Source organism: Heterodontus francisci, chromosome 6 (assembly GCF_036365525.1).
Source record: "Heterodontus francisci isolate sHetFra1 chromosome 6, sHetFra1.hap1, whole genome shotgun sequence".
NCBI classification, from domain to species: Eukaryota; Metazoa; Chordata; class Chondrichthyes; order Heterodontiformes; family Heterodontidae; genus Heterodontus; species Heterodontus francisci.
Window position 1 is genome coordinate 114,863,616 of NC_090376.1, and position 13,506 is coordinate 114,877,121.

The following is a 13,506-nucleotide window of genomic DNA, read 5'->3' on the forward strand; positions in this document are numbered from 1 at the left end:
ATCCCTTGAAGAGTCTGCTACTCACCCCTCTATGGGAGCTCCAGACAGAGGCACAGAGTCAATACAAGCAATGCCACCTTCTCACCATAATTGAAAAGGCTTCTCAAAATGCAATTCCAGTGTGTGGACCAGTTGTGTGCCCTCCAATAAACTCCTGCAAGGATCTTAGTTATTGTGGTGGTCTGCTGCGCTTTCCATAACATGCCCTCCAGAGAGGTGTGGTCCTCGAGAACGGTGAGGATATGGAACCAGATAACTCATCGGAGGAAGAGGAGGAGCAAGAGTTGAGAGAGAAGGAGGAAGTAGAGGTGGAGGATGCTGTACACCGAGGTTGCACAAGGCGGGCCACTGGATGAGGAGCAAAGGTCTCGACAGGATGCCATGAATGTGAGACATCATTTAATTCAGGAACACTTCAGCTGAGACCATCTGACCCAGAATGAGGGGCATGATAGGAAAGTCAGTATGAGATACCTGTGCTAACACAGCCATTCAAGACGCAGTCTGGAACATCTGAAGACTTACCACCAATGAAAGATGCACATCTGCCCAGAGGCTTTGCCCTCACCCGGGAGGAACCTTTGATTTCCTTCACAACCTCATACCACATTTCTTTTCATGCCATCAATAAAAAGAGATCCAGACATGTGGCTTAATGTGTCATGATTTATACAGTGTCAAGAAAAGGAAATAGCACAGAGACAATAAGAAGACATTACAGTGACCCACTCAGTGCTCGTTGCTCGGTCACTCCTATGTGATTCTCCCTTTGTGGTCTCGGAGGAGGTGGAGGCAGCCTGTCACTTGTCTCTGCCTGTTGTTCAGATCATGTGGTGATCATGGAGATACACATGGGGGCACCTCCAGAGGCTGCATCATTGCTAAGGCAGCCTCCGTCATTTGGCCTTGCTGCACAGAGGCCTCCACTATCAGAGAAGCCAAGGAGACTGAGGACGATGAAGGTGCCCCATGAGGGTTGGCACCCTCATTCTCCTGCATGGTATCCACGGCCCTTGCTGGGCTCACCAGATGCCTGGAGGAGGACACCAGCTGGAGCACAGCTGGCATCCACTCCAAGCATCTCTTCACCAGCACCACTGAGCGGTCCAGGCTACATAGTGTGACACATATGGCTCTCCTCTTTCAAAGGAGCCGCTCCTGGGCTAATAGCCCTGATCCATGATTGTGCACATGAGCTGGATGGATTCCTCCATCCTCTTGCCCATGATCCCACACTGTCTCAGGGAACTCTGACATGTCAGAGCACATCTCCTGCTGCTGTTCCAGCTAGAGCCTCCTTTCTTCTGACTCCTGAGGGCCTGCATCTGTGCCAAGCTAAGCAAGACTGTGTATGTCTTCCCTCCTCTGACGGGGAATGCCCACAATTCCCTCTGCCTCTGGCACCTCCTCCTGCCTCTTAGTACTATGCTCCTCACCCAATGGCACACTGTCCAACCGCGCACACGGACCCACTGAGGTGAGTGTAACTCTGTTTACAGACAGCTCAATTCTAAGAAGTGACGGTGCTTTTTTTGTTTCTTGCTGCTACTCTTGAGCTTCTGCATGGGAGGGAGAGGGTCTCTGTGGATGGATGTCTGCACCTGTGGGAGACACAAGTAAAGATCACGAGAGCTGGCCTTGGAGAGCAGAAGCCTCTGAAGCGCTGAGGCTTCCAATGGAACTCAGTGTTTGATATGCTGCTGGATGCAGTGGAGTGCAATACATCCCCTTGATGAGTGCATTGAACTTTGTAATCACCATCTCTGCCATGAATGCCCATTTTGCCAGGGCCAACTACCTCCTGGTCAGCGATCCTGGCTATTCCATCACTCAATCCTCCTTGAGTGTTGTCACCTGAATGTAGGGGACACCTCCTCCTGTTTGGACCCTCTTCCATGCATTACATGATCATTTCTCCTGCAAGGACAAAAGAGAGCAGGATAAGGCTGCTGTCCTACGGCCAATGTCAGCTGGTCCTATTCATTAGCAGCTGCATATCTCAGTGGTGGCAGGTCCACAGCTGCACTATGGCTCTTCATCTCAGTCCTGAATGATTGGCCTCTTATCCTGAGACTGTGTCCCCATGTTCTAGATTCCCTGACCAGTGGGAAAAATCTCTCAGCTTCTACCCTATCAAGCCCTTTCAGAATCTTGTATGTCTCAATTAGATCACCTCTCATTCTTCTAAACTCCAGAGAAGATAGGCCCAATTTACACAGCCTCTCATCAGAGGACAACCCCCTCATCCCAGGGAACAATTTAATAATTCTTCACTGCACTGCCTCCAGTGGAAGTATATCCTTTCTTAAATATGGAGACCAAAACTGTACACAGTATTCCAGGTGCGGTCTCACAAAAGCCCTGTACAATTTTAGTAAGACTTCTTTAGTCCTATTCTTGTGAGAGGTGTACTTTACCTTTGAGCCATTCTGGGGGGCGGGAGCGGGGGGTGCATTAAGTGCCTTGGGCACATGCTGTTCCCATTTTGAGGAGCAGCATGCAGCCTCAGGCTCCTCTGGTTGGAGGGTGAACACCCAGGGATCTGTCCTGAGGGTTGGGCGTGGCACCCACTTTGCCAGAGCGTATGAGATCATTGAACTATTTCCAGCACTGGATTCAGGATCTCCAAGTGACATTTTAACCACACACAATTGCAGCGATGACCTGCCAGGCCTGTTTTGTTTGTGGGAGTGGCCCCCTTCTGCTACCCTCCAGGATGAGGACGTCCCTTCTCTAGCTCATGGCCTCCAATATAGCCTCAAGATCTGCATCGCAGCAACAAACGCATCAAGACCCATCCATGGCACACTCAGGAAGTTAAGGAGAGGATAAGATGAAAAGAAGAGGCTGACAATGTTGCAAAAAATAGTAGCAAGTCTGAGGATTAGGAGTATTTTAGAAACCAGCAAAGGGCCATCAAAAAACAGATAAAAAAATGAAAAAATAGAATATGAGAGTAAACTAGCCAGCAATATAAAAACAGATTGTAAGAGCTTTTATAAGTACATACAAAGGAAAACAGTAGCTAAAGTAGACATTGGTCCCTTAGAGGCAGAGACAGGAAAAATCATCACAGGGAATGAGGTAATGCCTCTGGCAGAGGCATTGATCAAATATTTAGTGTCTGTCTTCACAGTGAAGACACAAGTTCCATACCAGAAATAGGTAGTAACCTCGGGACTAAAAAGAGTGAGAAAATTAAGGATATCGATATCAGCCAAGAAAAAGTATTGGAGAAAATTGAGGGACTAAAATCTGACAAGTTCCCGGGACCAGCTGGTCCACATCCTAGGGTGCTAAAAGAGAAAGCTGCAGAGATAATGGATGCACTGGCTATGATTTTCCAGAATTCCTTAGATTCAGAAATGGTCCCATCAGATTGGAAGTTGGCAAATGTTATACCGCTTTTCAAGAAAGGAGGTAGAGAGAAAACAGGCCAATTAGCCTAACATCAGTCATTGGGAAGATGCTGGAAACTATTATTAAAGAAGTCTTAATATTGCACTTGGAAAAGCATAGTATGATTAGAACAAATCAGCATGGTTTTACTAAAGGGAGGTCCTGTTTGACAAATTTATTAGCGTTTTTTGAGGATGTAGCTAGTAGGGTAGATAAAGTGGAACCAGTAGATGTAACGTACTTGGATTTTCAAAAGCATTCGATAAGGTGCTACATGAAAGATTAAGATTAATAGACAAGATAAAGGCTCATAGTGTTGAGGGTAATATATTAGCATGGATAGAGAATTGGTTAACAGACAGAAAGCAGAAATTGGGCATAAATGGGGCATTTTCAAGTTGGCAGGCAGTGAATAGTGGGGTGGCTCAAAGATCAGTGCGGGGGCCTCAGCTATTTACACTCAATATTATTGACTTGGATGAAGAGACAGAGAGTAATGTATCTAAGTATACTGATGATACAAAGCTTGGTGGAAAGGTAAGCTACAGGGAGGATGTAGAGAGGCTGCAAAGAGATATAAACAGGTTAAGTGAGTGGGCAACAAGATGGCAAATGGAGTATAATGTAGAGAAGTGTGAAGTTGTTTACTTTGGTTGTAAAAATAGAAAAGCAGTATATTTTTTAAAAGGTGTGAAGCTGGTAAGTGTTAACATGCAGGTACAGCAGGCTATTAGGAAGGCAAATGGCATGTTGGCCTTTATTGCAAGGGGTTGGAGTACAGGAATAAAGAAGTCTTACTAAAATTGTACAGGGCTTTGGTGAGACCGCACCTGGAATACTATGTGCAGTTTTGGTTTCCACATTTAAGTAAGGATGTACTTGCACTGGAGGCAGTGCAGCGAAGATCTACTAAATTGGTCCCTGGGAGAGGTGGTTGTCCTATGATGAGAGATTGATTAAATTGGGCCTATATTCTCTGGAGTTTAGAAGAATGAGAGGCGATCTAATTGAGACATACAAGATTCTGAAAGGGCTTGATAGGGTAGAAGCTGAGAGATTGTTCCTGCTGGTCAGGGAATCTAGAACATGGGGACACAATCCCAGGATAAGAGGCCAATTATTCAGGACTGAGATGAGGAGAAATTACTTCACTCAAAGCGTTGTGAATCTCTGGAATTCTCTACCCCAGAGGGTTGTGGATGCTCCAGTATTGAATACATTTAAGGCTGGGATAGATAGATGTTTGGTCTCGCAGGGAATCAAGGGATATGGGGAGCAGGGAGGAAAGTGGAATTGAAGCCCAAGATCAGCCATGATTGTATTGAATAGCGGAGTAGGCTCGATGGACCATATGGTCTACTTCTGTTCCTATTTTTTGCATTCTTGTGAGAGGCAGGCCTGCTCTGGGTCCCAGGCCTCCAGCTGTTCCGGGGAGATGACAGCAGTTTGAACTAAACAGGAGCCACAGTAATCGTTGCCTTGGTCTGCTTAAATCAGGCCCGCACTTTAAAAGTCCCACCTCCATTCCCGCTCCCACAGCTGCTATCTGGATAGCAAACCCGTCACCATATCAATTAAGAAGCCGTCCCCATGAGTATCGTGTGTCATTTTCGTTTCCCACTGGGAGCAGCTTTGCGACCCAGAAACCATCTCAGCTCGCGTAACCTATCCCTGATGCTAAAATTCAACCCTTTATGTCTTCCTCACAACTTGCTTTTTCACCTGCTACAACAGGTATCAACAAGAAAACTTGGTGACAATACACTTGGTCCCTTCATTTAAGTCATTAATATAGATTGTAAATCATTGAGGCCCCAGTAGGATGATCTCTGTGGCACCCCAATAGTTACCATTTGCCAGCATGAAAATGACCCATTTATCCCAATTCTCTGTTTCCTGTTAGTTAGCCAATCCTCTGTCCATGCTAATACATTACCCCAACACCATGAACTCTTATTTTTTGCAGTAATCTTTTAGGTGGCACCTTATCAAATGCTTTTGTCAATCAAAATACTATATCTACTGGTTCCCCTTTATCCACCCTGCTCATTACATCCTCAAAGAACTCTAATTTTTTTTCAAACATGATTTCCCTTTTATAAAACCATGTTGACATTGATTGATTGTATTATGATTTTCTAAATGTCCTGCTACTACTTCCTTAATGGATTCCAGCAATTTTTGGATTACAAATGTTAGGCTAACTGTTCTATAGTTTCTTGCTTTCTGTCTCACTCCTTTCTTGAATAGGAGCATTACATTTGCAGTTTTCCAATTTGCTGGGACCTTTCAAGAATCTAGAGAATATTGGAAGATTAAACAATGCATCCATTATCTCTGCAGCCACTTCTTTAAAGACTCTAGGATGCAGGCCATCAGGTCCAGGGGACTTGTCAGCCTTTAGATCCATAAGTTTGCCTAATTTTTTTTCTCTAATAATAATGATTGTTTTAAGTTTCTCTCTCCTTTTTTTCCCTGAGTTTCTATTATTCTTGGGATACTTTTGATAGCTTCTACCATGAAAACAGATACAAAATACTTGTTTAAAGTCTCTACCGTTTCCTTGTTTCCCATTATTATTTCTCCAATTTCATCTTAAGTTTTCTTTAGCAACTCTCTTTCTTTTTATATACTTGTAGATGATTTTACTATCTGTCTTTGTATTTCTTGGTAGTTCATTCTCATAATGTATTTTTTTCCTCTTTATTTTATTTTAGTCATACTTTGCTGGTTTTTAAAATTTTCCCAATCTTCTCACCTACCACTAATCTTTGCAATTTGATACCATCCTTGTCTTCCTTACTTAGCCATGGATGGTTCATCCTTCTCACTTCTCCATATTGAACTCCATCTGCCATGTTTCTGCCCATTTCACCATCCTGTCAATGTCATCCTGAAGTGTACAACTATCCTCATTACCACTTTGTCAAGTTTTGTTTCATTTACAAACCTTACCATGCTGCTCCTTACCTGAGTCTAGGTCATTTATAAAAATTGAAAAGAGTAATGGACCAAAAGCTGACCCTTGGCGAATACTATGCAAACCACCTCCCAGCCTGAAAAATATTCACCCACCGCCATCCTTTGCTTACTATTGCTGAGCCAATTCTGTATCCATAGCACTACTTTCTCCTTAATTCCATGGACTTTCCATCTTCTTAACAGGCCTCCTGTGTGGCCCTTTGTTGAATGCCTTCTGAAAGTCCACATATACAACATCTGCTACTGCATTACCTTGATCACCCTTCTGTTAGCTCATCAAAAAATTCAATCAAATTATTCAAACACAATTTGCAAATCCATGATTAGCCCATATCTTTCCAAATAAAAGTTTATTATGCCCCGATATTGGTTTCCAATAACTTCCCCATTACTGATGTTAGGCTAACTGGTCTGGTTTCCTGATTTATCCCCCTCTCTCTTTCTTGTATGATTCCATAACAGTAGCAACCCCCTCCAGTCCTCTGGCAGTACTTCTTATCCAATAAGTATTGAAAGATTTTGACTAAGGCCTCTGCAGTTTCTACATTTGCTTCTTTCAACAACCTAGGATGCATTACAACTTGCAATAATGTTAATCTTTTTAGTACATCTTCTATATTTATTACTATCCTGTCCATAACTTTCTTCTCCTCTTTTAGTGTAACCTTCATGTCATCCATTTCCTTTGCGATGTACTCATTTAGTACTTTGAAACAACCACAATTCTTGCACACATTTATGATCTTTGTATGTCACGGCATGGAGCTACCCAAAATGGGTCATCAAATGTGAAGTGATGCGATACTGACAAGGAGCTGTTGGAAAAAACATGAGCCTACAGTAACAGAATGTGGCTCGCAAGTTCCAGTGTCACAGGCCTGCATGTCAACATCCGTTTATCTCTCTACTATCTTCCTAGCCACAGAAGCAGTATTTATTGAAAACCACACAGCTTGCTGATCAGAACTATGGTAGCTATTCTTAAGCAGACTGTGTCATTCACCTGTGAATGAACAGTGGTGAAGAGGCCCAAACCACAGGGCTAGATGATTGCTTTGCATTTGACTGCGGTTTTGTTTTTATATATCAAAAGGTTTGTTTTTGTAATTTATGTCCTGCTAGTATCCTACTCAAAGGATCTGCTAATCAATGAGTCCAATGTAAGTTGGAATAAAGACATGCTGAATACTGAATATATACCTAAATATTTGTCTGTCAAAAGCTGCAAAACACAATAAAAGTGATAATTGTAAAGTAAACATGATCTAGTACTAGTCTTACTCAATCATCAGTAAAGTTTGGGTGTCACTGTGGGCTCTCGACATCTGCTAGCCTAGGGACTAGAATTGGTCGTGGTGACAATTAGAGATGGAGGGTTAAATTTTCCTCTAAGGTGGGTTCACTACCAGAGGTGTGTTATATGGGACACTTGCCCTCTCCTTCAACTTACCATGATACCGATCAATTTTCCTGGGTCAGGGCTCATTCAGCATGCAACAACAATATTTTGCATTGGTAAAGCACCTTCAATGTAGGACAATGTCCCAAGACCCTCAGAGGGCATTTTATATGCCATGCTGGGAGACAGATTGAAAACCTACTGCAGGAAGAAAATTCCATGGGCTGGATCATAAGAGCATAAGAAATAGGAGCAGGAGTAGGCCATACGGTTCTTTGAACTTGCAATGATATGTTATTAATTAATTCATTAAATTATTAATTAAAACAATTAATTCAATAAGATCATGGCTGATCTGATCCTGGCCTCAACTCTACAATTCACATGTTTAGATGAGGCAAATGCTTTTTCATTCTTCCACATTATCAACCCTCCTATTAACAGCATAACATTTAGATAAAAGCCAAATACAGCAGATGCTGGAAATCTGAAATAAATACAAAAAGTGCTGGAAATAGTCAGCAGGTCTGGCATCATCTGTGGAGAGAGAAGCAGAGTTAACGTTTCAGGTCTGTGACTTTTCCTCAGAATGTTACGTCCTGTCCAGGAATGTTTTTTAAGATTTAGCTCTGCTTTTAATGAATCTAGAGTCCTGGCTTCAATCAGATTTCTTGGCAACCTGTTCCAGCTGTTGATGACTTGTTCAAAGAAATACTTCTTGGAATTTCTCTTAAACATGCCTTTGACCACACTGAACCTGTATCTTGCCCTATATCCTGGCACGTGATGGCTATACCTCTTCAATATTCTATGACTTGTACAACAATTGTGTGCAAGCAAATATAGTGCATGTAATGACAATAAAGGACCTGTATCCAAAGGTGTACTTATGTAGTCATAATGCATCTTCTCTGTTCAAGAAGGAAGGAGAATCTAGTGAGCTACCAGCTGGATCCAAAGGGTGCCATATAACTGGACAGAAACAGTCAATACCTCCATCTAACATCTAACATGGGCACTGGTTCAAGTAGAGGTGTTAACCAGGGTTCGGTTGGCAGCACTTTCACCTCTGAGTCAGAAGTTTGTGGATTCAAGTCCCACTCCAGGACTTAAATACAAAGAACAAAGCTGACACTCCAGTGCAGGACTGAGGATGTGCTGCACTGTTGGATCTGCTGTATTTTGCATGAGGTGTTAAACCGAGGCTTGGTCTGCCCTCTCGGATGGATGTAAAATATCCCAAATCACTATTTTGAAGAAGAGCAGGGGAGTCCTGGCCATTATTTATCCCTCAACCAACATCACAAAAATAGATTATCTACTCATTAGCACAGTGCTGTTTGTGGGATCTTGTTGAGCACAGATTGGCTGCCACATTTTCTACATTACAACAGTGACTATAATTCAAAAATACTTCATTGGCTGTAAAGCACTTGAGACGTTCAGTGATCATGAAAGGTGCTATATAAATGCAAGTCTTTGTTTTTTTGTTTCATTACATCAAATAGACCGGGGTGAGGAGGAGAAAGCACAGAATTAAAGTTAATTACAGTGTAGAAGGAATAGCAATGTTGGGGATTTATCAGGACCTAACAGCTATCAGACAGTGCCCCTGTATGTTGTGTTCTCTTACTGAATGGTAGGGACAGAGACCTTAGTGAACTTAGAAGCTAGTAGAATACTAGCATCAAAATGAGCTCCCACTTATGTCCTTACATTACATTTAAATCTGGGTAGTCTGGAGGAGTCCAATGTCCAGATATGTACTGTACTGATATTGAGGTGGTGTATTTTCGTAGAAAGAATAATGAGGTCACATATTCCTTCAGAAATAAGAATCTAAATGGGGTAGAGGAGCAATGGGATGTAGGGGTTCAAATGCACAAATCATTAAAGGCAATGACACAGATTAATAAAGCCATGAAGAAAGCAAACCAAGCATGGTGGTTTATTTTTAGAGGGATAGAACTGAAAAGCTGAGAAGTTGGGATAGAGTTTCCGCTTCGGGCATAATCAGCAATCTAAGCACAAATTATGCCATAAAATTGGGTCAATTTTGAGAAGTTTTTCTCAAGTTTCTGCTCAAACTCATTTGCATTTTGCCAAACACAAAATCTAGCATGAACGAATACAATTCCATGAGCCTCAATTTTGTTAACCAGCCTTTTATGTGGTATTTTGTCAGATGCTTTCTTAAATCCATGTCGACAACATCCATTGCTTTCCCTTCATCAATATTCTCTGTTAACCTCGTCGGTACGAACAACATAGGCAGAAAGAGGGATGTGGTCCTGCAGTCAGAGTTCAGGGAGCTAGGTCGGAAATTGGCAAGCAGGACCTCAAAAAAAAAATCTCTGGATTACTCCCAGTACCATGTGTAAGTGAGTATAGAAGCAGAAGGATAAAGCAGATGACTGCATGGCTGAAAGAATGGTGCAGAAGGGAGGGCTTTGGATTCTTTGGGCATTGGGATCAGTTCTAGGGAAGATGGGACCTGTACAGGCCTGATGGTTTGCATCTAAATAGAGCTGGGACTGAGTTCCTTGCAGGGCGATTTGCTACTGCTGTTGGGGAAGGTTTAAACTAACTTGGCAGGGATGTGGGAACCAAGAGATAATATCAGAGAGGAATACCAAGGTGCAGAGAATACTGTGAGAGATAGATAGTACTCGAATAAGGGATAGGTGGGATCAGAGTAAGGGAGAAATAAATAAAGTCTAAATCAGGGTTATAGTGGTTGTATGTGAATGTGCGGTGTGTGGTTAGTAAGATGGTGAGTTCCAGGCGCAGATTGCCATGTGGAAATATAATCTTTTGGTTATAACAGAGACCTGGCTCAAAGAAAGGCAGGGCTGGGTGTTAAATATTCCTGGATACAAGGTGTTGAGGAAAGATAGGAAATGGAAAAAAGGGGGAGGGTAGCAGTATTAATTAAGAACAGCATTGCAGTCCTGGAGAAAGAGGATGTCCCAGAGGGATCAAGGGCAGAATCTATTTGGCTAGACCTAAGGAACAAAAAAGATGCAGTTACAATGCTCGGTGTTGTCTATAGGCTACCAACCAGTGGGCAGGGTGTAGAGGAATAAATTTGCATGGAAATTACAGAGAGGTGCAAACATTATAGGGTAGTTATAATGGGGGACTTTAATTATCCAAATATAGATGCGTATGATACGAAACTTGGAAGCATTGGATTGTGAACTGGGAACAGGATAGTGTAGAACTTCAAGAGGACATAGACAAGTTGGTGGAATGGGCGGACAGCTGGCAGATGAAGTTCAGTGCAGAGAAATGTGAAGTGATTAATTTTGGTAGAGACAACATGGAGAGACAATATAAGATAAAGGACATAATTCTAAGTGAGGTACAGGAGCAGACAGACCTGGGGGTATCTGTGCATAAGTCATTGAAGGTGGAAGGACAGATTGAGAGAGCAGTTAATAAAGCATATATTGTCTTCGGCTTTATTAATAGGGGCATAGAGTACAAGAGCAAGGAAGTTATGATGAACTTGCATAGCCTCAGCTGGAGTATTGCATCCAGTTCTGGGTGCCATACTTTACGAAGGATGTGAAGGCATTGGAGAAGGTGTAGAAACGATTCACGAGGATGGTTCCAGGGATAAGGGACTTCAGTTATAAAGATAGATTGGAGAAGTTAGGACTGCTTTCCTTGGAGAAAAGAAGGCTGAGAGGAGATTTGATAAAGATATTCAAAATCATGAGGGGTCTGGATAGAGTAGATCGGGAGAAACTGTTTCCACTTGCGAAAGGATCAAGAATGAGAGGGCACAAATTTAAAGTAATTGGTAAAGGAAACAAAATCTATATGAGGAAAAACTTTCACATGCAGTGAGTGGTTAAGGTCTGGAATGTGTTGCCTGAGAGTGTAGTGGAGACAGGTTCAGTTGAAGTATACAAAAGGGAATTAGACTGTTATCTGAAAAGAAAAAATGTGCAGGGTTATAGGGAAGATGGGGGAATGGCACTAAGTGAATTCCTCATTAGGAGACCCGGTGCAGACATGATGGGCCGAATGGCCTCCTTCTGTACTGTAGCAATTCTGTGAAAACATTCAATTAGTCAACCATGATCTGCCTATAACAAATCTCTGCTGGCTGCTCTTAATTCTGGCAGCACAGTGGCACAGTGGTTAGCACTGCAGCCTCACAGCTCCAGCGACCCAGGTTTGGTTCTGGATACTGCCTATGCAGAGTTTGCAAGTTCTCCCCGTGACCGCGTGGGTTTCTGCCGGGTGCTCCAGTTTCCTCCCACAGCCAAAGACTTGCAGGTTGACAGGTAAATTGGCCATTGTAAATTGCCCCTAGTGTAGTTAGGTGGTAGGAGAATGGTGGGGATGTGGTAGGGAATATGGAATTAATGTAGGATTAGTATAAATGGGTGGTTGTTGGTTGGCACAGACTCGGTGGGCTGAAGGGCTTGTTTTCAGTGCTGTATCTCTCTAATCTCTAAATTGGGCAGCAGTTTAAATTGAAGTGTTTTGGGTAAAAATCGTTTTGCTTAAAAAATTATTTCTTTCTAGATTGAAGGGTGTTAGCTTGGTTCAGTTTGATTACTACAGCTGAAAATGGGTTTATCACAAAAAATAAAAATTTTAATCAGACCACTACCGTGAATAATCCAATTTTAAATAACTTCAAATGATTGTTTAAAAAATATACAGAAGCATTTGCTCGTTATATTAGGGTATAGTCGTCAGCGTTGTTTTAAAAAGTACTTACAAAAGATTACGAAATATGCTTATGAATGTTCTTGTGCCCAAAAGAACCAGCATTAATTCGTAGAACCTCCTTGAAGGCTAGCAAACATGCACAATTAGCATACAATACCGATGATCAAGATTTGGATTTGGGGGCCTGCCCAGTTTTGTGGACAAGGCAGAAACTCGATTTGCACTGAATGTAATTTCTGCTTAAAATTCTGCAATTTTTTACATTGGTTTCACCAATTTTGGGTGAATTGTGCTGACAAAATAACCAGAGTCAGCAAACGGAAACTCCAGGCACACTATGTTAAACTTAAAAGTTTTTTGCAGGTTTTTATGGTGAGAGTGGTACCGTTGAGCTAGCCGATTTTACCTTTTACAACATGTAAATTTGCTCTAAAAAGAGCAGTTGTTTCTTGAAAAAGGGGGCCTGTCAGGTATTTTAGGAACTCTGTTTTATCAGAAAACAATTGTTCTTTTCAGAGCAAATTCACATGGTGTAAAACCGTAAAACTGTCTTATTCAACATTCTGTTGAACTCATATAGAATCTTGATAAGACCACTCTTGGAGTACTGGGCACAGTTCTTGTCTCCATATTATAGAAAGAATATAGAGGCATTGGAGAAGTCATAAGAAAGATTTACTAAGATGATAACAAAAATATAGAAACATAGAAAATAGGAGCAGGAGTAGGCCATTCGACCCTTTGAGCCTGCTCCGCCATTCATTATGATCATGGCTGATCATCCAACTCAGTAACCTGTTCCTGCTTTTGCCCCATACCCTTTGATCTCTTTAGACCTAAGAGCTATATCTAACTCCTTCTTGAAAACATACAATGTTTTGACCACAACTGCTTTCTGTGGTAATGAATTCCATCGGCTCACCACTCTCTGGGTGAAGAAATTTCTCCTCATCTCAGTCCTGAAAGGTTTACCCCATATCCATAGACTATGACCCCTGGTTCTGGACTCCCCCACCATCGGGAACATCCTTCTT